The following is a 25,661-nucleotide window of genomic DNA, read 5'->3' as shown; positions in this document are numbered from 1 at the left end:
AAACATCTTTTTATTGAATTTAGCACATATAACAAATAGTAACAATGAAGATATCAATCATAGTTATTGAAGTAGTCGATTCATCTTGCTAGTACAATATCAGGAGCGAACCGGTCGATTGTATAGTAAGTTACAACAGGGTACAACATTTAGAAAGGCTCGGTCCTCGGCGGAGTGTAGCTTACTGAATACTACATTAGTAATTCACCGATATAACATCTACGCAACAGACAATTTAGTAAAATAGAAAGAGAGAAAGGAGAGGATGGGGGAAAGCGGGGTTTGGGGGTTAACTCCTCAAAAAGGAGAACATCCGGCTTATCGTGAGGTAAAAATGGGTAAATTAGTAAGGCACATCGGAGTGTATGTGTTTAAGTTAGAGAGGAATCCAAAGATCTAGAGAGTTTCTTAATTGTTAATGATAGCCAAGTATTCATCACTAGTTCTAAAAGATTTCCATGTTATGTAGAATCTATCTTGTGAGAAATAGGTGCATGCGGAGATTTCCTCTATAGAGTATAACTGGTCCACTTTATTAGCCCAATCTGAGAGGCTCGGGCAGCTCTTAGCCATCCAATGAGCTGGGATAAGGAGCTTGGCTGCCGACAGAAGGAATGCCCGTAGAGATTTATTTTTATATTTTGATTTGTCTCCTTTCCAATTCAGGAAAATGAGTGTCAGGGACGGAGGGTGTAGTAATTTACATATTTTAGTTGTGTATTTCAATACTTCCTTCCAAAAGGTTTGTATTTTTTCACATGACCACCACATGTGCAGAAAAGTCCCAGTATCTTTAGAGCACCTCCAACAGGTTGATGTAGATTTAGGGTACCATAGGTGGGATAGGGTTGGGGTGGTGTACCATCTAGTGATGATTTTATATGAATTTTCTTGTACCCTAATGCAACTCGATGGGCCATGTGAGTTTTTATATATCTGGTCCACCTCCCAGTCCTGTAATTTAATACCTAGGTCTTTTTCCCAATTATAGATAAAAGCTCGTTGGTTGGGGTTGTATTAACTATGATTACTTGATATACTTTGGTCAGAACTCCCCTTGGTGGATTCTTATGGATTAGAAGTCTCTCAAAAATTGTCAGTTCCCTATGAAGGTGGCCGACTCTAAGGTAGGGTTTTATTGCATTTTTAAGCCTGTTATAGTGAAGGAAGTTTAGATGAAGTTGGGGGAATTTTGTTTGCAACTCCGGCAATGGGAGTAAGGTGCCGTCAACCATTATACATTCCAAATTGTCTCTGATCTTGTATAGGGGGTCTGAAATTGTGATTGTAAAATCTATCGGGTAAAGCTCCGGTAGATCCGCTACCCTGACGGTAGACGGTAAGGGCATTAGCAACTGTGAGTGTCTTGACCATGTTCTAATATTATTTTTGGATATTGCATTTGGGATTTTTAGCTTGTGAATGAATTCCTTAGAAGCGTGAATTATAGTATGTAGAGGTACTGGGATTGTGGTGTCCGCGATTTGTCTCCTCTTCACCAATCAACTATCAAAGATAACGTCGCCACAGTGTGGTATTTTTGAGGGTCTGGGGCTCCCATGCCTCCCCTAGATTTGGGGAGCGAGAGTGTCGCATAGTTGAGTCTGGGTCTAGAATCTCTCCAAAAATACCTCCCAAACATCGAGTTGATTTTTGCGTAAAATGCGCTAGGGACGGTTATTGGTAGCATTCTTGAGATATAACTGAATTTAGGAAGTATAAAGCCCTTCAACAGATTTTTCCTTCCTATCCAAGAGACATAAGGGGCTCTCCACGACTTCATTAATTCTATGGTATTATTAAGTAGTGGGGTGTAGTTAAGTGAGAATAGTAAATGCCAATGTGGACTTAAGTTAATTCCTAGATATTTGATAAATTTCGAATTCCATTTTATTGGTAGTCTAGTTTTGATGTCTCGGATGGTTTTTTGATCTACATTTATGCTCATTGCTTCAGAATTATCTAAATTGATTTTAAAATTTTAGAGAGTCCCAAACTTCTCGAATAAACTTAATACTGCCGGGATTTCCTTATCAGGATTAGTTAAAGTTAACAATAGGTCATCGGCGAAGGCTGCTACTGTGTGGGATGACCCCTCAACACGAACTCCCACAATGTCTGGGTGTTGTCTAATATTTTGAATTAGAGTTTCAATCGACAGGACAAACAACGTAGGAGACAAGGGACAACCCTGTCGCGTGCCGTTCTTAATTTCAAAGGGGGCGGAAAGGTCCCCGTTTACTCTCACTTTGGCAGTGGGGGAATTATACATTTAAAAGATAGCTTTTATTAGAATCGGTGGGAAGCCAAAGTGGCCTAGCGTTTCCTGCATGAAAGTTCAGTCCACCCTATTGAACGCCTTCTCGGCATCTGTACCCATCAAGACCAATGGCCTGTTGTGGGTGAGAGCACATTGCATTAAGTAAAGTATTTTCAAAGAATTGTTTCTTCCCTCTCTGCCCCTCACAAAACCTGTCTGTTCTGGCAGGACCAATGAGTCTAGTATCAAGTTGATCCAGTTAGCAATCATCTTTGCAAACAATTTGAGGTCGTTGTTTAGAAGAGAAATCGGACTGTAGTTGCTACACACTTCGGGGTCTTTGCCCTCTTTGTGTATGAGAGAGATGTGGGCCTCCAATGTTTGTTTTGAAAAGGACGATCCTCCCAATGTCCCGTTAAACAACTTCAGGAGAAGGGGGCTGAGGGTCTCTTGGAAGGTTTTATAGTAAGAATTTGGGAGGCCATCAGGCCCTGGACTTTTACCCATTGGGGGCCGCTAATTCAGTCTGCTGAGCCTCACCAAGGGACGGAAGTTTTAGTGATTTTAGGAATGTATTGATCTCGATCTTTCGTTTAGTTAATTGATCGTCGGTTTCCCCCGGGCGTATATTATACAAAGAGGCATAATAATCTCTGAAAGCAGAAGCAATTTCCTCTGGATTTTTAGTTACAGTTCCCCTCGGGGTTTTTAATGAATATATTAATGCCTTTGCTTTCCTTTTTTTAATCATTGTTACCATAAACCTAGACATTTTATCTCTGTGCGCAAACATTTTGTTTTTCCATCTAGTGTAAATTTTAAGTGAGTCTTGGTTTAGAAGGTCTTTCAAAGCTTGTCTTCTTTTTTATAGTGATGGTGGCACTTGGGGGATTTAGCGATAATTTGTGGTCTTGTTCTAATGTCTGGATCTCTTTATAAAGGGATTTAACTTCTGTCTGTCTTGTTTTATTTTTATACGAGGACAAGGAGATCATCTCTCCTCTTATGACCGCCTTATGGGCCTCCCATACCGTCGCAAAGGGTATAGTATCACGATCATTAATTTCAAAGAATTCCCTAAGTTTTGTCAGTATCTTGTCCCTGGCTGGTTTATCAGTCAATAAAGTCTCATTTAATCTCCACACGTTATTTTTAGGCCTATGACCAATCTGTACTTTGCTAATAAGTATCGAGTGGTCTGAGTGGACATTAGGGGTTATTTGTATATCCCTCAGAAGTGGGAACATCTGTAGTGGGATGAAGAGATAGTCAATGCGACTGTAGGACAATTGTGTCTTAGAAAAGTGCGTATAATCCATGGTGGTAGGATGAAAGTACCTCCAGGCATCTATTAATTGATGAATGTTTAGAATCGAACGGATACGTCTGAACGCTTTTTTGGGAATATTGGATTTCCCCGTCGAAGAGTCCATTACTGGTTCCAGGGGAGTGTTGAGATCTCCTCCCATTATTAATGAGCCTTCGACAAAACTGTGTACTTCTCTCATTGTTTTGGCCAGCCAAATATCTTGTTTTGTGTTGGGTGTGTAGACATTGCCTATTGTTACTAGTTTGTGTGTGATTTTACCCATCATAAAGATGAACCTGCCCTCTTTATCTCTAAGAGTGTCTAAAAGTTGGAAAGGGGTAAATGGGTACTTTTAGATATAGCTATTGCTACTCCTCTAGATTTCCTGGATGTCGAAAAGGAATGGAACCATGTATTGTAGTAGTGTTTTTCAATGTTAGGGGATTTATCTTGGACAAAGTGAGTTTCTTGTAGTAACAGAATATCTACACCAAGTTTCTTAATGTGTGCTAGTACCTGGGCTCTCTTGATCGGCGCTGTGAAGAACACCGTTCCTCCGACATCACCAATCCGTGTCGTCACTACACAGGTACAACTCTCCGGCGCCCCCTTTGTCTCTCAGGTCAGTAAGGGAACTGCACCTAGAGCAAATGGCCGCCGTGGAGACTGCCCGGTTACCCACGCTGGGTATTCTAAGATTCGCAATCAGAGTAAAAGGATCAGCCCAAAATTAATTTATGGTTTAATTGCCTTAAGGGCGCACTAGGTAATTACAAGAAATATACAATCACAATATATCAAGAGTTACAGTCAGAGTACAATATAACAATAATACAAGGCTTAAAGGTATAAAGCTGGAGGTCAATTTACCAGGTTGAAGGTCGCTTGTGGAAGCCAGGGGGCTCTGCGCTCCACAGGTAGACAGCTTAGTTGCTGGGCAGCCCCCAGAAAGCGTGTGCTTGCCCCCCTCTGACTGGCCTGCTCTCTTTCGTAGTTCCTCAGTTAGTCATCTTCTTTGTGTGTGTGTGTGTCACTCTCCAAGTGTCCCAGCTCTTAACCCTGCTGTGACCCTCCCTCTGTAGCTGGGTGGGCTTAGCAATCTCCACCCCTCTGCAACCCTGCAAGATTTATTCCAATATCTAATAAATGGGATAACTTCTCTCAGGGTGATCGGATCAGTACACGGGCAGTACCAGCGCCTGTGGTTTGTTCTGCTGGTCGTACAGGGATCAAACCTGGACCCATTCGGTCCCTGTGGGAGGCTGATCTCTATATCTCAGGTTTCAGACCTCCCACGGACACGGGAGTCGCACTGTTAGATGCGCAATTTATTTAGGGCGAGGGGAATATTTTTTATGAGCCGGTACCTCGGACGATGCGTCCATAATTCACGATTCCATGTTGGAGACGGTTCGACTGGACGGCCATAATAAATGTGTATCCTGTGGCCACTTGACATACGAGCTATAATTAAGCCCCCAAGCACCTCTAGGCCCCTGCTGGTGTGGCTTCCTCACTCAGGCTTTGAAATGCTATCTGCCTGCCACATTGTGCTCATTCCATTACCATACTAATAGGAACTTTAGTCATTAGAAAAGGTGGGGGCCAGGAGCACTCCTCTCTGCAGACCTGTGACCAGGAGACAAAATGGAGTCATGCCAATCTCTGTTAGTATGCCCGTCCAAGATGGTGGATGTTCCCTCATCACACCTCCCTGCTTTAGAGGGCGCTAGGGGGCATCACATTCCTGTGTTCCCCCATGCGCCCTTCCGCACCTTTTTCTTGCCGGGACAACCCATCAGCGTTACCATGGTCGCTTCCTCTCTCTGAGCCTGTCTCTGCCTCCTCCTCTCTCTCTCTGAGGCTGTCTCTGCCCCCTCCTCTCTCTCTGAGGCTGTCTCTGCCCCCTCCTCTCTCTCTGAGGGAGTCTCTGCCCCCTCCTCTCTCTCTGAGGCAGTCTCTGCCCCCTCCTCTCTCTCTGGGGCTGTCTCTGCCCCCTCCTCTCCCTCTCTGAGGCTGTCTCTGCCCCCTCCTCCTTCTCTCTCTGAGGCCGTCTCTGCCTCCTCCCCTCTCTTTCTGAGGCTGTCTCTGCCCCCTCCTCCTTCGCTCTCTGAGGCTGTCTCTGCTGTTATGTTGGGCTGGTGGTTAGGAACACTAGAAATGACCAGATGAGCAAACTAGCGATACAGGACGAGCTCTGGGAAGTGGGAGCTCTGCTGACCGCAACCTCTAATCCTATCACAACAACTAGAAATAGCCGTGGAGCGTTCCTGACTCTGCCTAGACGCCTCTTCACAGCCTAAGAGCTAACTACCCCTAAAGATAAAAAATACAGCCTACCTTGCCTCATAGAAATTCCCCAAAGAAATAGGCAGCCCCCACATATATTGACTGTGAGTTAAGATGGAAGTCACAAACACAGGAATGAAATAGATTTCAGCATAGGAGGCCAGACTAACTAAACAGACAGAGGATAGAAAAGGTGTCATGTTCTCAATGGCAAGAGAACATAGCATCAGCATATATAGGAACTAGCTCTTGGAAGATGGGAACTGAGCTGACCATGAACTAAACCTAACACACAACTAGCAGTGGCCGGGTAGCATGCCTACGTTGATTCTAGATGCCCAGCACCAGCCGGAGGACTAAATAATGCTAGCAGAGGAAAATATTAGTCCTAGCTCACCTCTAGAGAAATACCCCGAAAGGAGACAGAGGCCCCCCACATGTATTGGCGGTGAATTAAGATGAAATAACAAAACGTAGTATGAAAATAGGTTTAGCAAATTTGAGGTCCACTTACTACATAGCAGAAGACAGAAAGAACACTTTCATGGTCAGCTGAAAACCCTATCAAAACACCATCCAGAAATTACTTTAAAACTCTGGCATTAACTCATAACACCAGAGTGGCAATTCCTGTTCACAAGAGCTTTCCAGACACAGTAACGAAACTACAGCTGTGAACTGGAACAAAAATGCAAAAACAAACATGGACAAGAGTCCAACTTATCTAGTAGTTGTCTAGGAGCAGGAACAAGCACAGAGAGGCTTCTGATAACATTGTTGACCGGCAAGCAACTAACAGAGCAGCAAGGTTATATAGCGACTCCCACATCTTGATGGGAACAGGTGAACAGAGAAGATGAAGACACCAGTTCAATTCCACCAGTAGCCACCGGGGGAGCCCAGAATCCAAATTCACAACAGTACCCCCCCCTCAAGGAGGGGGCACCGAACCCTCACCAGAACCACCAGGGCGATCAGGATGGGCCCTATGAAAGGCACGAACCAGATCAGAGGCATGAACATCAGATGCATTCACCCAAGAATTATCCTCCTGGCCGTATCCCTTCCACTTGACCAGATACTGGAGTCTCCGTCTGGAAACACGAGAGTCTAAGATTTTCTCCACAACGTACTCCAACTCACCCTCAACCAACACCGGAGCAGGAGGCTCAACGGAAGGCACAACCGGTACCTCATACCTGCGCAATAATGACCGATGAAAAACGTTATGAATAGAAAAGGATGCAGGGAGGTCCAAACGGAAGGAAACAGGGTTAAGAATCTCCAATATCTTATACGGGCCGATGAACCGAGGCTTAAACTTAGGAGAAGAGACCCTCATAGGGACAAAACGAGAAGACAACCACACCAAATCCCCAACACAAAGCCGAGGACCAACACGACGGTGGCGGTTGGCAAAAAGCTGAGTCTTCTCCTGGGACAACCTCAAATTGTCCACCACCTGCCCCCAGATCTGATGCAATCTCTCCACCACAGCATCCACTCCAGGACAATCCGAAGATTCCACCTGACCAGAGGAAAATCGAGGATGAAACCCCGAATTACAGAAAAACGGGGACACCAAAGTGGCAGAGCTGGCCCGATTATTGAGAGCGAACTCCGCCAATGGCAAAAAAGCAACCCAATCATCCTGGTCAGCAGACACAAAACACCTCAGATATGTCTCCAGGGTCTGATTAATCCGCTCGGTCTGGCCATTCGTCTGAGGATGGAAAGCGGACGAAAAAGATAAATCTATGCCCATCCTAGCACAGAATGCCCGCCAAAATCTAGACACGAATTGAGTCCCTCTGTCAGAAACGATATTCTCAGGAATACCATGCAAACGAACAACATTTTGAAAAAACAGAGGAACCAACTCGGAAGAAGAAGGCAACTTGGGCAGAGGAACCAAATGGACCATCTTAGAGAAACGGTCACACACCACCCAGATGACAGACATCTTCTGAGAAACAGGCAGATCTGAAATAAAATCCATCGAGATGTGCGTCCAAGGCCTCTTAGGAATAGGCAAGGGCAACAATAATCCACTAGCCCGAGAACAACAAGGCTTGGCCCGAGCACAAACGTCACAAGACTGCACAAAGCCTCGCACATCTCGTGACAGGGAAGGCCACCAGAAGGACCTTGCCACCAAATCCCTGGTACCAAAAATGCCAGGATGACCTGCCAACGCAGAAGAATGAACCTCAGAGATTACTCTACTGGTCCAATCATCAGGAACAAACAGTTTATCAGGTGGGCAACGATCAGGTCTATCCGCCTGAAACTCCTGCAAGGCCCGCCGCAGGTCTGGAGAAACGGCTGACAATACCACTCCATCCTTAAGGATACCTGTGGACTCAGAGTTACCAGGCGAGTCAGGCTCAAAACTCCTAGAAAGGGCATCCGCCTTAACATTCTTAGAACCCGGTAGGTATGACACCACAAAATTAAACCGAGAGAAAAATAATGACCAGCGCGCCTGTCTAGGATTCAGGCGCCTGGCGGTCTCAAGATAAATCAAATTTTTGTGGTCAGTCAATACCACCACCTGATGTCTGGCCCCCTCAAGCCAATGGCGCCACTCCTCAAAAGCCCACTTCATGGCCAAAAGCTCCCGATTCCCAACATCATAATTCCGCTCAGCGGGCGAAAATTTACGGGAAAAGAAGGCACAAGGCCTCATCACGGAGCAGTCAGAACTTTTCTGCGACAACACTGCCCCAGCTCCGATCTCAGAAGCGTCGACCTCAACCTGAAAAGGTAGAGCAACATCAGGCTGACGCAACACAGGGGCAGAGGAAAAACGGCGCTTAAGCTCCCGAAAGGCCTCCACAGCATCAGGGGACCAATCAGCAACATCAGCACCCTTCTTAGTCAAATCGGTCAATGGCTTAGCAATATCCGAAAAACCAGCAATAAATCGACGATAAAAGTTAGCAAAGCCCAAAAATTTCTGAAGACTCTTAAGAGAAGAGGGCTGCGTCCAATCACAAATAGCTTGAACCTTGACAGGATCCATTTCAATGGAAGAGGGGGAAAAAATATATCCCAAAAAGGAAATCCTCTGTACCCCAAAAACACACTTAGAACCCTTCACACACAAAGAATTAGACCGCAAAACCTGAAAAACCCTCCTGACTTGCTGGACATGAGAGTCCCAGTCATCCGAAAAAATCAGAATATCATCCAGATACACAATCATAAATTTATCCAAATAATCGCGAAAAATATCATGCATAAAGGACTGGAAAACTGACGGAGCATTTGAAAGACCAAAAGGCATCACTAAATACTCAAAGTGGCCCTCGGGCGTATTAAATGCGGTTTTCCACTCATCCCCCTGCCTGATTCGCACCAAATTATACGCCCCACGAAGGTCAATCTTAGAGAACCACTTGGCCCCCTTTATGCGAGCAAACAAATCAGTCAGCAACGGCAATGGGTATTGATATTTAACAGTGATTTTATTCAAAAGCCGATAATCAATACATGGTCTCAAAGAGCCGTCTTTTTTTGACACAAAGAAAAAACCGGCTCCTAAGGGAGATGACGATGGACGAATATGTCCCTTTTCCAAGGACTCCTTTATATATTCTCGCATAGCAGCATGTTCAGGCACAGACAGATTAAATAAACGACCCTTTGGGTATTTACTACCCGGGATTAAATCTATGGCACAATCGCACTCTCGGTGCGGAGGTAACGAACCAAGCTTGGATTCTTCAAAGACGTCACGATAGTCAGACAGGAACTCAGGAATTTCAGAGGGAATAGATGATGAAATGGAAACCACAGGTACATCCCCATGAGCCCCCTTACATCCCCAGCTCAACACAGACATAGCTCTCCAGTCGAGGACTGGGTTGTGAGATTGCAGCCAAGGCAATCCTAGCACCAAATCATCATGTAGATTATACAGCACCAGAAAGCGAATAATCTCCTGGTGATCCGGATTAATACGCATAGTTACTTGTGTCCAGTATTGTGGTTTATTATTAGCCAATGGGGTGGAGTCAATCCCCTTCAGAGGAATAGGAGTCTCCAAAGGCTCTAAATCATACCCACAGCGTTTGGCAAAGGACCAATCCATAAGACTCAAAGCGGCGCCAGAGTCGACATAGGCGTCCGTGGTAATAGATGACAAAGAGCAAATCAGGGTCACAGATAGAATAAACTTAGACGGTGAGGTGCAAATGGAAACAGATTTACCAAGCTTTTTAGTGCGTTTAGAGCATGCTGATATAACATGAGTAGAATCACCACAATAGAAACACAACCCATTTTTCCGTCTAAAATTCTGCCGCTCGCTTCGGGACAGAATTCTATCACACTGCATACTCTCTGGCGACTTCTCAGTGGACACCGCCAGATGGTGCACTGGTTTGCGCTCCCGCAAACGCCTATCGATCTGAATAGCCATTGTCATGGACTCATTCAGACCCGCAGGCACAGGGAACCCCACCATAACATCCTTAATGGCATCAGAGAGACCCTCTCTGAAAGTCGCCGCCAGGGCGCACTCATTCCACTGAGTAAGCACAGACCATTTACGGAATCTTTGGCAGTAAATTTCCGCTTCATCTTGCCCCTGAGATAGGGACATCAAAGTTTTTTCTGCCTGAAGCTCCAAATGAGGTTCGTCATAAAGCAACCCCAAGGCCAGAAAAAACGCATCCACATTGAGCAACGCAGGATCCCCTGGTGTCAATGAAAAAGCCCAGTCTTGAGGGTCGCCCCGGAGCAAGGAAATCACAATCCTGACCTGCTGTGCAGGGTCTCCGGCAGAGCGAGATTTCAGGGACAAAAATAATTTGCAATTATTTCGAAAATTCTGAAACCCAGATCTATTCCCCGAGAAAAATTCCGGCAAAGGAATTCTCGGCTCAGATACAGGTGCATGACAAACAAAATCTTGCAAATTTTGTACCTTCGTGGCGAGATTATTCAAACCTGCAGTTACACTCTGAAGATCCATTACAAACAGGTGGACACAGAGCCATTCAAAGAGAGAAAAAAAAAAAAAAAAAAAAAATTTCAGCAGACTACTTATTTCTCTCCTTTCTCAGCCAAGGATTTTAACCCTTTAGTGGGCCGGTCAAACTGTCATGTTCTCAATGGCAAGAGAACATAGCATCAGCATATATAGGAACTAGCTCTTGGAAGATGGAAACTGAGCTGACCATGAACTAAACCTAACACACAACTAGCAGTGGCCGGGTAGCATGCCTACGTTGATTCTAGATGCCCAGCACCAGCCGGAGGACTAAATAATGCTAGCAGAGGAAAATATTAGTCCTAGCTCACCTCTAGAGAAATACCCCGAAAGGAGACAGAGGCCCCCCACATGTATTGGCGGTGAATTAAGATGAAATAACAAAACGTAGTATGAAAATAGGTTTAGCAAATTTGAGGTCCACTTACTACATAGCAGAAGACAGAAAGAACACTTTCATGGTCAGCTGAAAACCCTATCAAAACACCATCCAGAAATTACTTTAAAACTCTGGCATTAACTCATAACACCAGAGTGGCAATTCCTGTTCACAAGAGCTTTCCAGACACAGTAACGAAACTACAGCTGTGAACTGGAACAAAAATGCAAAAACAAACATGGACAAGAGTCCAACTTATCTAGTAGTTGTCTAGGAGCAGGAACAAGCACAGAGAGGCTTCTGATAACATTGTTGACCGGCAAGCAACTAACAGAGCAGCAAGGTTATATAGCGACTCCCACATCTTGATGGGAACAGGTGAACAGAGAAGATGAAGACACCAGTTCAATTCCACCAGTAGCCACCGGGGGAGCCCAGAATCCAAATTCACAACAAAAAGGTATCTTTGCGGTCAGCATAAAAAACTAACAAAAAACCACGCAGAGTGTGCAAAAGAAATCACCGCACCGACTCACGGCGCGGTGGTGCCACTCTGCATCCCAGAGCTTCCAGCTAACAAGATAAATTCATTATAGCGAGCTGGACAAAAACACAGTGGTAACAAATAAGCTAGCAGGGACTTAGCTTTTGCTGAAGTAAACAGGTCATCTGAAAGATCCAAGAGAAATGAACCAGTACTAGGACATTGACAGCTGGCATCAAGTAACGATCTGAGTGGAGTTAAATAGAGCAGCCAGCCAAGACCTGAATGAGATCAGCTGGAGAAGTAATCTCAGAACCAGCAGCTCCACTCACAGCCACCAGAGGGAGTCCATGAACAGAACTCACCGAAGTACCATTCATAACCACAGGAGGGAGCTCGAGAACAGAATTCACAACAGTACCTGTTGTCAACTCTATTTTTAGGCTCCCTCTAGTGGTCACTAGGGTTGAGCGAAACGGGTCGATCATTTTCAAAAGTCGCCGACTTTTGGCTAAGTCGGCGTCTCATGAAACCCGATCCGACCCCTGTGCTTGTCGGCCATGCGGTACGCGACTTTCGCGCCAAAGTCGCGTTTCAATGACGCGAAAAGCGCCATTTCTCAGCCAATGAAGGTGAACGCAGAGTGTGGGCAGCGTGATGACATAGATCCTGGTCCCCACCATCTTAGAGAAGGGCATTGCAGTGATTGGCTTGCTGTCTGCGGCGTCACAGGGGCTATAAAGGGGCGTTCCCGCCGACCGCCATCTTACTGCTGCTGATCTGAGCTTAGGGACAGGTTGCTGCCGCTTCATCAGAAGCAGGGAGAGCGTTAGGCAGGGTCCACTAACCACCAAACCGCTTGTGCTGCAGCGATTTCCACTGTCCAACACCACCTTCGGTGTGCAGGAACAGTGGAAGCTATTTTTTTTTTTTTTTCCCCTCAGCGCTGTAGCTCATTGGGCTGCCCTAGAAGGCTCCGTGATAGCTGTATTGCTGTGTGTACGCCACTGTGGAAACCAACTGCTTTTTTCAAAGCACATATCCTCTTGTTCCTTCCTTTCTGCACAGCTATCTTTTTTGTTTGTCCACACTTTTTATTTAATTTGTGCATCAGTCCACTCCTATTGCTGCCTGCCATACCTGGCTTACATTACTGCAGGGAGATAGTAATTGTAGGACAGTTTTTTTTTTTTTTTTGTTTTTTTTTTGTGGGAGATTAAGATTGGCATTTCTGCTACAGTGCCATCCCTGTGTGTGCCATCTCTCACTGAGTGGGCCATAGAAAGCCTATTTATTTTTTCCGTGATTTGTGTTCTAAAATCTACCTCAACACAGAAACACTACATCAATCAGTGGGAGAAAAATATTGGCCTCAGTCAGGGCTTGTGTGCCACTGCTGTGTGTGCGCTATCTCTCATTCAGTGGGCTATAGCAAGCCTATATTTTTTTTTTTTTTTTTTTTTTAATATTATTTGGTTTCAAAAGTCTCCCTGAAAAAAAAAAAAAACCTAAAAAAACAGTGGGAGAGTAATATTGCCCTTTCAGCTTGTGTGCCAGTCTTGACTCCTGGGTGTGCCACCTCTCTCCCTCTCATTCAGTGGGCCATAGAAAGCCTATTTATTTTTTTTTTTAAATATTATTGGGTTTCTAAAGTCTCCCTGAAAAAACAAAAAATACATAAAAAAACAGTGGGAGAGTAATATTGCCCTTTCAGCTTGTGTGCCAGTCTTGACTCCTGGGTGTGCCACCTCTCTCCCTTTCATTCAGTGGGCCATAGAAAGCCTATTTTTTTTTTTTTAATATTATTTGGTTTCTAATTCTCCCTGAAAAAAAAAAAAAAACCTAAAAAAACAGTGGGAGAGTAATATTGCCCTTTCAGCTTGTGTGCCAGTCTTGACTCCTGGGTGTGCCACCTCTCTCCCTCTCATTCAGTGGGCCATAGAAAGCCTATTTATTTTTTTTTTTAAATATTATTGGGTTTCTAAAGTCTCCCTGAAAAAACAAAAAATACATAAAAAAACAGTGGGAGAGTAATATTGCCCTTTCAGCTTGTGTGCCAGTCTTGACTCCTGGGTGTGCCACCTCTCTCCCTTTCATTCAGTGGGCCATAGAAAGCCTATTTTTTTTTTTTTTTAATATTATTTGGTTTCTAATTCTCCCTGAAAAAAAAAAAAAAACCTAAAAAAACAGTGGGAGAGTAATATTGCCCTTTCAGCTTGTGTGCCAGTCTTGACTCCTGGGTGTGCCACCTCTCTCCCTCTCATTCAGTGGGCCATAGAAAGCCTTTTTTTTTTTTGGTTTTTTTAATATTATTTGGTTTCTAAAGTCTCCCTGAAAAAAACAAAAAAAACATAAAAAACAGTGGGAGAGTAATATTGCCCTTTCAGCTTGTGCGCCAGTCTTGACTCCTGGTTGTGCCACCTCTCTCTCTCTAATTGTGGGCCATAGAAAGCCTTTTTTTTTTTTTTTTTTAATATTATTTGGTTTCTAAAGTCTCCCTGAGAAAAAAAAATAAATAAATTAGGTGGGAGATTAATATTGACATTAGTGCTTGAGTGACAGTCCTGCGTGTGTGTCATCTCTGTGATTTTGTGCCACAGAAAACAGAGTGTGTAACATTGTGCCTGATTTTCCTTGTGGTCTCACCAACCTGTTAAGGGATATTGAAATCATACTGAAGTTATAGCTCACCGTGTAAGTTGTTTGATAGCAACAAATAAAGTTACTTTGGTTAAGATTTTAAAACAATGAGGAAGTCTGGTGCAAGAGGTCGTCGTGGGCGTTCATTGTCAGCTGGTAATGATGGTAGTGGTAGTGGAGCATCAGGTGGTCGTGGGGATAAAAATATTCCACCTAAGTCTGGAGCTGTGGAGCCAGTTTCGTCGTCAGGCTACACAAGGCCTCGAACGCTCTCTTTTCTGGGAGTAGGAAAACCGCTTTTAAAGGCGGAGCAGCAACAGCAAGTTTTGGCTTACATTGCAGACTCAGCCTCTAGCTCTTTTGCCTCCTCTTCCGAAACTGGTAAATGTAAAAGCAGCGCGTCGCTTGTGGATGTTCACGGTCAGGGACAAGTCGCTTCCTTGTCCTCCTCAGCAAAAACTACAACAAGAGAGAAGGATGCAGCAGGCGACACAACGGGTCACTCCATGGAGCTCTTTACACATACCGTCCCTGGCTTAGAAAGTGAAACATTTAACAGGCCATGCCCATTACAAGTATATTCTGACATGGAGTGCACTGATGCACAGCCACAGCCAGAGTACTATGCTGCTCCTTTGACTCAGACCACCACATTGCCCTCTCAGGGTACAGATCCACAATCAGACCCTGATGAGACTATGTTGCCCCGCCACGAACGCTATACCACCGACCGACACAGTGACACAGACGAAGTTGCACACGAGCTCGAAGAGGAGGTAATAGATGACCCAGTTATTGACCCCGATTGGCAGCCATTGGGGGAACAGGGTGCAGGCGGCAGTAGTTCAGAAGCGGAGGTGGAGGAGGGGCCGCAGCAGGCATCAACATCGCAACAGGTTCCATCTGCCGGGCCCGTATCTGGCCCAAAACGCGTGTCAAAGCCAAAACCTGTTGGAGCACAGCGTTGCCATCCGGTTAAAGCTCAGTCTGCAATCCCTGAAAAGGGATCCGAGTCTAGGAAGAGTGCAGTCTGGCATTTTTTTAAACAACATCCAACTGATCAGCGCAAAGTCATCTGTCAAAAATGTTCAACTAGCTTAAGCAGAGGTCAGAATCTGAAAAGTCTAAATACTAGTTGCATGCATAGACACTTAACCACCATGCATTCTCAAGCCTGGACTAACTACCAAACGTCCCTCAAGGTTGTAGCACCCTCGGCCAATGAAGCTAGTCAGCAACGCAACATCCCTTCCGTCACTGTAAGGCCACCATTTTCCGCACCACCGGCAGTATCTGTGCAGGTTTCTTTGCCAGCCAAAAGCAGTCAGGGTCAGGGAATCACCAGTTTTGTAGGAGGAAATATTGCATGTAGGGCACCGGCGGAAACAATACCGTCTCCAACCGTCTCTCAGTCTGCCATGTCCACCGGCACACCCGAAAGTTCCACGATCTACAGCTCTCCAGTCCAGCTCACCCTACATGAGACTCTGGTTAGAAAAAGGAAGTACTTATCCTCGCATCCGCGTACACAGGGTTTTAACGCCCACATAGCTAGACTAATCTCGTTAGAGATGATGCCCTACCGGTTAGTTGAAAGCGAAGCTTTCAAAGCCCTGATGGAGTACGCTGAACCACGATACGAGCTACCTAGTCGACACTTTTTTTCCAGAAAAGCCATCCCAGCCCTGCACCAGCATGTTAAACAGCGCATCGTCCATGCACTCAGGCAATCTGTGAGTACAAAGGTGCACCTGACTACAGATGCATGGACCAGTAGGCATGGCCAGGGACGTTATGTGTCCATCACGGCACACTGGGTGAATGTGGTGGATGCAGGGTCCACAGGCGACATCAATTTAGGGACAGTTGTGCCTAGCCCACGGTCTAGGAAACAGTTGGCTGTAGGCGTTCGCACCCCCTCCTCCTCCTCCTCGTCCTCCTGCAGAAGCTACAGCTCTTCCACAGAACGCAGTCGGCCAACCACTCCATCGGCAGATGACACTGTTGCACACCAGTTGTCCCATTATGGGCCAGCTACTGCCAAGCGTCAGCAGGCTGTATTGGCTATGAAGTGTTTGGGCGACAACAGACACACCGCGGAAGTTCTGTCCGAGTTCTTGCAACAAGAAACGCAGTCGTGGCTGGGCACAGTAGATCTTGAGGCAGGCAAGGTAGTGAGTGATAACGGAAGGAATTTCATGGCTGCCATCTCCCTTTCCCAACTGAAACACATTCCTTGCCTGGCTCACACCTTAAACCTGGTGGTGCAGTGCTTATTGAAAACTTATCCTGGGTTCTCCGACCTGCTCCTCAAAGTGCGTGCACTTTGCTCACATATCCGACGTTCGCCTGTACACGCCAGCCGTATGCAAACCTATCAGCGGTCTTTGAACCTTCCCCAGCATCGCCTAATCATAGACGTTGCAACAAGGTGGAACTCAACACTGCACATGCTTCAGAGACTGTGCGAACAGAGGCGTGCTGTTATTTATTTGTGGGAGGATACACGGGCAGGCAGTAGGATGGCAGACATGGAGTTGTCAGGTGTGCAGTGGTCGAAGATACAAGACATGTGTCAAGTCCTTCAGTGTTTTGAGGAATGCACACGGCTGGTTAGTGCAGACAACGCCGTAATAAGCATGAGCATCCCCCTAATGCGTCTGCTGATGCAAAGTTTGACGCACATAAAGGAGCAGGCGTCTGCACCAGAGGAAGAGGGAAGCCTTGATGACAGTCAGCCATTGTCTGGTCAGGGCAGTGTACAGGACGAGGTAGCGGGCGAAGAGGAGGTGGAGGACGAGGAGGATGATGGGGATGAGTATATTTTTAATGCGGAAACTTTCACGGGGGCACAGGAAATTGGTTGCGTGTCACGGCCGGGTTCTGGTTTTTTGAGGGACACAAGTGACGTAGATTTGCCTGCAACTGCCCCTCAACCAATCACAACCGGAGATTTGACAACTGGAACTTTGGCCCACATGGCGGATTATGCCTTACGTATCCTAAAAAGGGACACACGCATTACGAAAATGATGAACGATGACGATTACTGGTTGGCCTGCCTCCTTGATCCACGCTATAAAGGCAAATTGCAAAATATTATGCCACATGAGAACTTGGAACTAATATTAGCAACCAAACAATCAACTCTTGTTGACCGTTTGCTTCAGGCATTCCCAGCACACAGCGCACGTGATCGTTCTCACACGAGCTCCAGGGGGCAGCAGACTAGGAGTGTTAGGGGTGCACACATCAGAAGTGGCGTTGGACAGAGGGGTTTTCTGACCAGGTTGTGGAGTGATTTTGCTATGACCGCAGACAGGACAGGTACTGCTGCATCAATTGAAAGTGACAGGAGACAACATTTGTCCAGTATGGTTACTAACTATTTTTCATCCCTTATCGATGTTCTCCCTCAACCGTCATTCCCATTTGATTACTGGGCCTCCAAATTAGACACCTGGCCAGAATTGGCAGAATATGCATTGCAGGAGCTTGCTTGCCCGGCAGCAAGTGTCCTATCAGAAAGAGTATTCAGTGCTGCAGGGTCAATATTAACCGAAAAAAGGACTCGTCTGGCTACCCAAAATGTTGACGATCTAACATTCATTAAAATGAACCACAACTGGATTTCAAAATCTTTTGCCCCACCTTGCCCGGCCGACACCTAGCTTTCCTATGAAAAGCTCTTGCCTGTGAATTACTTTTCTAATGTCTAATTTGCTGCTGCAGATTGTACAGCATACGACATGTTTACACCTCCCTAAATGGCCAAACTCCCCACACGGGGCCGTGGTATCGCGACTTGGCGCAAGCACCCGTGAGACTGCTGTTTGTCTGAAGAGGTGGGTGTGCTCGCTTTTGGTTGACGGCATTGCTACTGGGTCCCTCATAGTACAATGTAGTGTCTCTGGCGGTGGTGGTGCGCACCCAACGTCAGACACACCGTTGTAACATGAGTGGCCCTGGGGCGGTCCCGCCGGCCTCAAGAGAGTTCCCCCCTACCCCAGCTCAAACTGGGCTCTACTACGTGCAAAATTATGTCGCACAGCTCCACCAATCTTTAGTCTATTCGCTGACATCATTCAATGTCTGGCACTGACAATACAAATTTGTAGACATCTATGATGCAACTTAAAGTAGTCTGTGTCTGTGTCCTATATTGGCACCATTAAATAGTTACTGCCAAATTACTATGTCAGAAACACAGCAGATGAGCCCACCCCTGTACCTAAGTATGCCATCTTTTTTTTTGTTTTGGTTGTTTTGCGAGACATTAACATCTATTTATATTTTGGGAGTACTGGGACAGACACTCCTTGCACTACTCCTCCACTCAGCACCAAGCTGCCTGCCCGTGTATCCATGTAACCGCTGTAAAACTGCCATGAGCCTATTGTTTGTTATTTTAGGCCTTTGATAGCCTGTCTGCGGTCCCTACTCCTCCACTGACCACCAAGCTGCCTGCCCGTGTATCCATGTAACCGCTGTAAAACTGCCATGAGCCTATTGTTTGTTATTTTAGGCCTTTGAAGCCTTTCTGCGCTCCCTCCTTCCACTAGTCCTCCACTGACCAGACCACTGCTGCCCGTGTACCCCTGGAACCAATTTTAAAGTGCCTACAGCCAGCCCATTTTATTGTGTTAGGCCTTCGAAGCCTGTCTGCGGTCCATACTTCCACTAGTCCTCCACTGACCAGACCACTGCTGCCCGTGTACCCCTGGAACCAATTTTAAAGTGCCTACAGCCAGCCCATTTTATTGTGTTAGGCCTTCGAAGCCTGTCTGCGGTCCATACTTTAAATACTCCTCCACTCACCACCAAGCTGCCTGCCCGTGTATCCATGTAACCGCTGTAAAACTGCCATGAGCCTATTGTTTGTTATGTTAGGCCTTTGATAGCCTGTCTGCGGTCCCTACTTTAAATACTCCTCCACTCACCACCACCAAGCTGCCTGCCCGTGTATCCATGTAACCGCTGTGAAACTGCCATGAGCCTATTGTTTTTTTATGTTAGGCCTTTGATAGCCTGTCTGCGGTCCCTACTTTAAATACTCCTCCACTCACCACCACCAAGCTGCCTGCCCGTGTATCCATGTAACCGCTGTAAAACTGCCATGAGCCTATTGTTTGTTATTTTAGGCCTTTGAAGCCTTTCTGCGCTCCCTCCTTCCACTAGTCCTCCACTGACCAGACCACTGCTGCCCGTGTACCCCTGGAACCAATTTTAAAGTGCCTACAGCCAGCCCATTTTATTGTGTTAGGCCTTCGAAGCCTGTCTGCGGTCCATACTTCCACTAGGCCTCCACTGACCAGACCACTGCTGCCCGTGTACCCCTGGAACCAATTTTAAAGTGCCTACAGCCAGCCCATTTTATTGTGTTAGGCCTTCGAAGCCTGTCTGCGGTCCATACTTCCACTAGGCCTCCACTGACCAGACCACTGCTGCCCGTGTACCCCTGGAACCAATTTTAAAGTGCCTACAGCCAGCCCATTTTATTGTGTTAGGCCTTCGAAGCCTGTCTGCGGTCCATACTTTAAATACTCCTCCACTCACCACCAAGCTGCCTGCCCGTGTATCCATGTAACCGCTGTAAAACTGCCATGAGCCTATTGTTTGTTATGTTAGGCCTTTGATAGCCTGTCTGCGGTCCCTACTTTAAATACTCCTCCACTCACCACCACCAAGCTGCCTGCCCGTGTATCCATGTAACCGCTGTAAAACTGCCATGAGCCTATTGTTTGTTATGTTAGGCCTTTGATAGCCTGTCTGCGGTCCTTACTTTAAATACTCCTCCACTCACCACCTAGCTGCCTGTGTATCCATGTAACCGATGTAAAACTGCCATGACTGCCTACTGTTTGTTATTTTAGGCCTTTGATAGCCTGTCTGCGGCCCCTACTTGCAATACTCCTCCACTGACCACAATGCTGCCTGGAGTGCCTGCCTGTGTATCCATGTAACCGATGTAAAACTGCCATGACTGCCTACTGTTTGTTATTTTAGGCCTTTGATAGCCTGTCTGCGGCCCCTACTTGCAATACTCCTCCACTGAGCACAATGCTGCCTGGAGTGCCTGCCTGTGTATCCATGTAACCGATGTAAAACTGCCATGACTGCCTACTGTTTGTTATTTTAGGCCTTTGATAGCCTGTCTGCAGCCCCTACTTGCAATACTCCTCCACTGACCACACCAATGCTGCCCGTGTACCCCTGGAACCTATTTAAAAGTTCATAGAGCCTAGTTATATATTTTATTTACTATTAATAAGGCCATGATGGACTACGCTGTACCACGCTACAAGCTAACCAGTCGACACTTCTTTTGCGAGAAAAGCCATCCCAACCCTCCACCAGCATGTAGAAGACCGCATTGTCCATGCACTCTGGCAATCTGTGAGTACAAAGGTGCACCTGACAACAGACGCATGGACCTGTAGGCATGGCCACGGAAGATTACGTGTCCATTACGGCGCAATGGGTTAATGTGGTGGATGCATGGTCCACAGGGGACAGCCTACTAAGTCTGTCTGCAGTCCCTAATTCAAATTGTCCTCCACTGTCTAAATCGGAACTTCCACCTTCTGGCTTTCGGCCTATAGTATCAGAAATTAAACTGCATTTGGCCTTCAACTTTGGTTAGGGCCTACTAACGGCTTCTGCCCCTCCCTGGTGTTGTCCTCAACTAAATAAAGCTGAGCTTCAACCTTCCGGCTCTCATTATGTGGTTTTAAAAAAAAAAATGGTGGTTAGGGCCTACTAACGGCTTCTGCCCCTCCCTGGTGTTGTCCTCAACTAAATAAAGCTGAGCTTCAACCTTCCGGCTCTCATTAAGTGGTTTTTAAAAAAAAATGGTGGTTAGGGCCTACTAACGGCTTCTGCCCCTCCCTGGTGTTGTCCTCAACTAAATAAAGCTGAGCTTCAACCTTCCGGCTCTCATTAAGTGGTTTTAAAAAAAAAAAAAATGGTGGTTAGGGCCTACTAACGGCTTCTGCCCCTCCCTGGTGTTGTCCTCAACTAAATAAAGCTGAGCTTCAACCTTCCGGCTCTCATTATGTGGTTTAAAAAAAAAAAATGGTGGTTAGGGCCTACTAACGGCTTCTGCCCCTCCCTGGTGTTGTCCTCAACTAAATAAAGCTGAGCTTCAACCTTCCGGCTCTCATTAAGTGGTTTTAAAAAAAAAATGGTGGTTAGGGCCTACTAACGGCTTCTGCCCCTCCCTGGTGTTGTCCTCAACTAAATAAAGCTGAGCTTCAACCTTCCGGCTCTCATTAAGTGGTTTTAAAAAAAAAAAAAATGGTGGTTAGGGCCTACTAACGGCTTCTGCCCCTCCCTGGTGTTGTCCTCAACTAAATAAAGCTGAGCTTCAACCTTCCGGCTCTCATTAAGTGGTTTTAAAAAAAAAAAAAATGGTGGTTAGGGCCTACTAACGGCTTCTGCCCCTCCCTGGTGTTGTCCTCAACTAAATAAAGCTGAGCTTCAACCTTCCGGCTCTCATTATGTGGTTTAAAAAAAAAAAATGGTGGTTAGGGCCTACTAACGGCTTCTGCCCCTCCCTGGTGTTGTCCTCAACTAAATAAAGCTGAGCTTCAACCTTCCGGCTCTCATTAAGTGGTTTTAAAAAAAAAAAAAATGGTGGTTAGGGCCTACTAACGGCTTCTGCCCCTCCCTGGTGTTGTCCTCAACTAAATAAAGCTGAGCTTCAACCTTCCGGCTCTCATTAAGTGGTTTTAAAAAAAAAAAAAATGGTGGTTAGGGCCTACTAACGGCTTCTGCCCCTCCCTGGTGTTGTCCTCAACTAAATAAAGCTGAGCTTCAACCTTCCGGCTCTCATTAAGTGGTTTTAAAAAAAAAAAAAATGGTGGTTAGGGCCTACTAACGGCTTCTGCCCCTCCCTGGTGTTGTCCTCAACTAAATAAAGCTGAGCTTCAACCTTCCGGCTCTCATTAAGTGGTTTTAAAAAAAAAATGGTGGTTAGGGCCTACTAACGGCTTCTGCCCCTCCCTGGTGTTGTCCTCAACTAAATAAAGCTGAGCTTCAACCTTCCGGCTCTCATTAAGTGGTTTTAAAAAAAAAAAAAATGGTGGTTAGGGCCTACTAACGGCTTCTGCCCCTCCCTGGTGTTGTCCTCAACTAAATAAAGCTGAGCTTCAACCTTCCGGCTCTCATTAAGTGGTTTTAAAAAAAAAATGGTGGTTAGGGCCTACTAACGGCTTCTGCCCCTCCCTGGTGTTGTCCTCAACTAAATAAAGCTGAGCTTCAACCTTCCGGCTCTCATTAAGTGGTTTTAAAAAAAAAAAAAATGGTGGTTAGGGCCTACTAACGGCTTCTGCCCCTCCCTGGTGTTGCCCTCAACTAAATAAAGCTGAGCTTCAACCTTCTGCTCCAAATTACCATTTTAAAAAATGCAATAGGCTTTTCCGGCCTACTAAAGGTGTCTGCCCCTCCCTGGTGTTGTCCTCAACTGAACAAAGCTGAGCTTCCACATTCTGGCTTTCGCCCTATACTATCAGATATTAAACTGCATTTGGCCTACTAGTGTGGTTAGGCCCTTGAAACAGTGTCTGCTGCTCTTGGGTTTGCTACTCCACTGAACAAAGCAATGCCGCCTGTTTAGTCCTGTTACCAATTTTGAACTGCATGTAGCCTACTTTATTCTTTGGCCCTATATCTGTTTCCTCCTCATCCTGCCCATTGCCCAGCCACTGCTAAATGAGTCTGCTGGTACATTGACCTAGACCACTACATTCCCCTTGTACTCTACACAGCCAGAATCTGTCCCTGCTGAAAGTAAGGTTCCCCTTCCCGCATGTTATACCACCTTACACAGGGACAAAGAGGAAGGTGCAGATGAAAGTGCAGGTTCCTTCATCAGGTGGGGGGGCATACTCGTTGGCGACGTCACTGGCACAGGGCCCCTCAGAGTACGCAAAAGTGTCGCTGCTGGTGGGAGGCGCCCCCGCCATGCAAACACACCGCCGTACTTTGAGGGGCCCTGTGCCAGTGGCAATGCGAACGAGTGGGCCCCCCCCCTGCTTGCTCAGGATCACAGCACTTGCAACTTTTAAATACTTACCTTTCCCTGCAACACCGCCGTGACGTAGTCCGCATTTCCTGGGCCCACGAAAAACTTGAGCCAGCCCTACTCCCCCCACAACTTTCCCCCAATTCCCTATGCCCAACTATTATTATACAGTTAATTAAGATTGGCAAGCTTCAGAAACAAGAATGGATGTTTTTGGCATTAAAATGGGCACTGTAGGTGTTTTCCTGGCCTCCACTCACTGCCGACTATGCTTCCCCATTGACTTGCATTGGGTTTCGTGTTTCGGTCGATCCCCGATTTTTAGCGATAATCGGCCGACTGCACTCGACTCGACTCTGGACAAAATCGGGTTTCCCAAAACCCTACTCGATCTTAAAAAAATGAAAGTCGCTCAACCCTAGTGGTCACAAGCGGTACTGTGTAGTGTTGTCTTTCTGCAGGTTGGCTGCATCAGCTGGTTCGTTATTCTTGGTTGGTTTCCTATTTAGCTCACCTGGATACTCAGTTCCTTGCCTGCTATCAATGTATTCAGTGCTCTTCAGATTCCTTGTGATTACCTTTCTCCCAGCCTCTCCAAGACAAGCTAAGTTTTTGTCCGTTCATTTTTTGATTATCAGCATTCATCAAGTTTCTTGTCCAGCTTGCTAAGATGTGATCTCCTCGCTTGCTGGTTGCTCTAGGGGACTGAGTTTCTCCCCCCACACCGTTAGTTGGTGCGGGGGTTCTTGAAATCTCAGTGTGGATATTTTGTAAGGGTTTTTTACTGACCGCACAGACCCCTTTACTATTTTCTGCTATCTAGTATTAGTGGGCCTCATTTGCTGAATCTGTTTTCACCCCTGTGTATGTGCCTTCCTCTTACCTCACAGTTATTATTTGTTGGGGGATTCTATATCTTTGGGGATTATTTCTCTGGAGGCAAGAGAGGTCTTTCTTTCTCTCTAGGGGTAGTTAGTTCCTCAGGCTGGCTCGAGACGTCTAGGATTTTTAGGCACGTTCACCGGCTACTTCTAGTGTGTTTGGATAGGTTCAGATTTGCGGTCAGTCCAGTTTGCCACCTCCCTAGAGCTTGTCCTATGTTTGTTACTTAGCTGGAGTAATTCGTGATCCTCTACCACTAAGGATCATAACAGTATAGCAGGCCAAAAAAGTGTTTAATGCATCGCAGAAGTGGGATAAAAAGAAGACCTGAGTACATTTTTTTTTTTTTTTTCCTCCCGCTTTTCCTTTGCTGCAGTCTGTTTAGCTTCTTTCATCCCCTTGAACTCTGGGTGGTTTTGAGCTCAGCTGCAGACATGAATGTTCAGACTCTGACTTCTAGTGTGGATCATCTTACTGCACGGGTGCAAAGTATTCAGGATTTTGTTATTCATAGCCCTATGTCAGAACCAAAGATACCCATTCCTGAGTTGTTTTCTGGAGATAGATCTAGGTTTCAGAATTTTAAGAATAATTGTAAGTTATTTCTGTCTCTGAGACCTCGTTCCTCTGGTGATTCCGCTCAGCAAGTTAAAATTGTTATCTCCTTGTTGCGTGGCGACCCTCAAGATTGGGCTCTCTCTCTGGCGCCAGGAGATCCTGCATTGCTTAATGTAGATGCATTTTTTCTGGCTCTTGGACTGCTTTATGAGGAGCCTAATCTTGAGAAACAGGTAGAAAAAGCGTTGCTGGCTATCTCTCAAGGTCAGGATGAAGCAGAGGTGTATTGTCAAAAATTTCGGAAATGGTCGGTGCTTACTCAATGGAATGAGTGTGCCCTGGCTGCAAATTTCAGAGAAGGTCTTTCTGAGGCCGTTAAGAATATTATTATTATTATTATAATATAATATTATGGTTTCCCACCCCTACAAGTCTGAGTGATTCTATGGCTTTAGCCATTCAGGTTGATCGGCGTTTGCGGGAGCGCAAATCTGCTCATCCTTTGGCGGTGTTTTCTGAACAGAGACCTGAGTCTATGCAATGTGACCGAACTCTGACCAGAATTGAGCGACAAAGTCATAGACGTCAAAATGGGTTGTGCTTTTACTGTGGTGATTCTACTCATGTTATCTCAGCATGCTCTAAACGTTAAAAAATAATCGCTAAACCTGTCACCATTGGTACGATACAGCCTAAATTTATTTTGTCTGTTACTTTGATTTGTTCTTTGTCGTCCTACTCGGTTATGGCTTTTGTGGATTCGGGTGCTGCCCTGAATCTGATGGATTTGTTGTTTGCCAGGCGCTGTGGTTTTGTCCTGGAGCCTTTGGAATTTC

The 25,661-nt window shown here is 45.9% G+C and overlaps 1 long non-coding RNA gene and 1 pseudogene across 1 annotated transcript in view; both read right to left on the bottom strand.

Annotated features, from left to right (window-relative positions):
* Window positions 1-25,661, bottom strand: part of LOC143787294 (uncharacterized) — a 101,154-nt gene that overhangs the window by 8,566 nt on the left and 66,927 nt on the right. The window lies entirely within an intron of this gene.
* LOC143787404 (uncharacterized) overlaps window positions 3,079-25,661 on the bottom strand; it is a 29,153-nt pseudogene continuing 6,570 nt past the window's right edge.

Source organism: Ranitomeya variabilis, chromosome 8 (assembly GCF_051348905.1).
Source record: "Ranitomeya variabilis isolate aRanVar5 chromosome 8, aRanVar5.hap1, whole genome shotgun sequence".
NCBI lineage: Eukaryota > Metazoa > Chordata > Amphibia > Anura > Dendrobatidae > Ranitomeya > Ranitomeya variabilis.
This window is presented reverse-complemented; position numbering and strand designations above follow the sequence as displayed.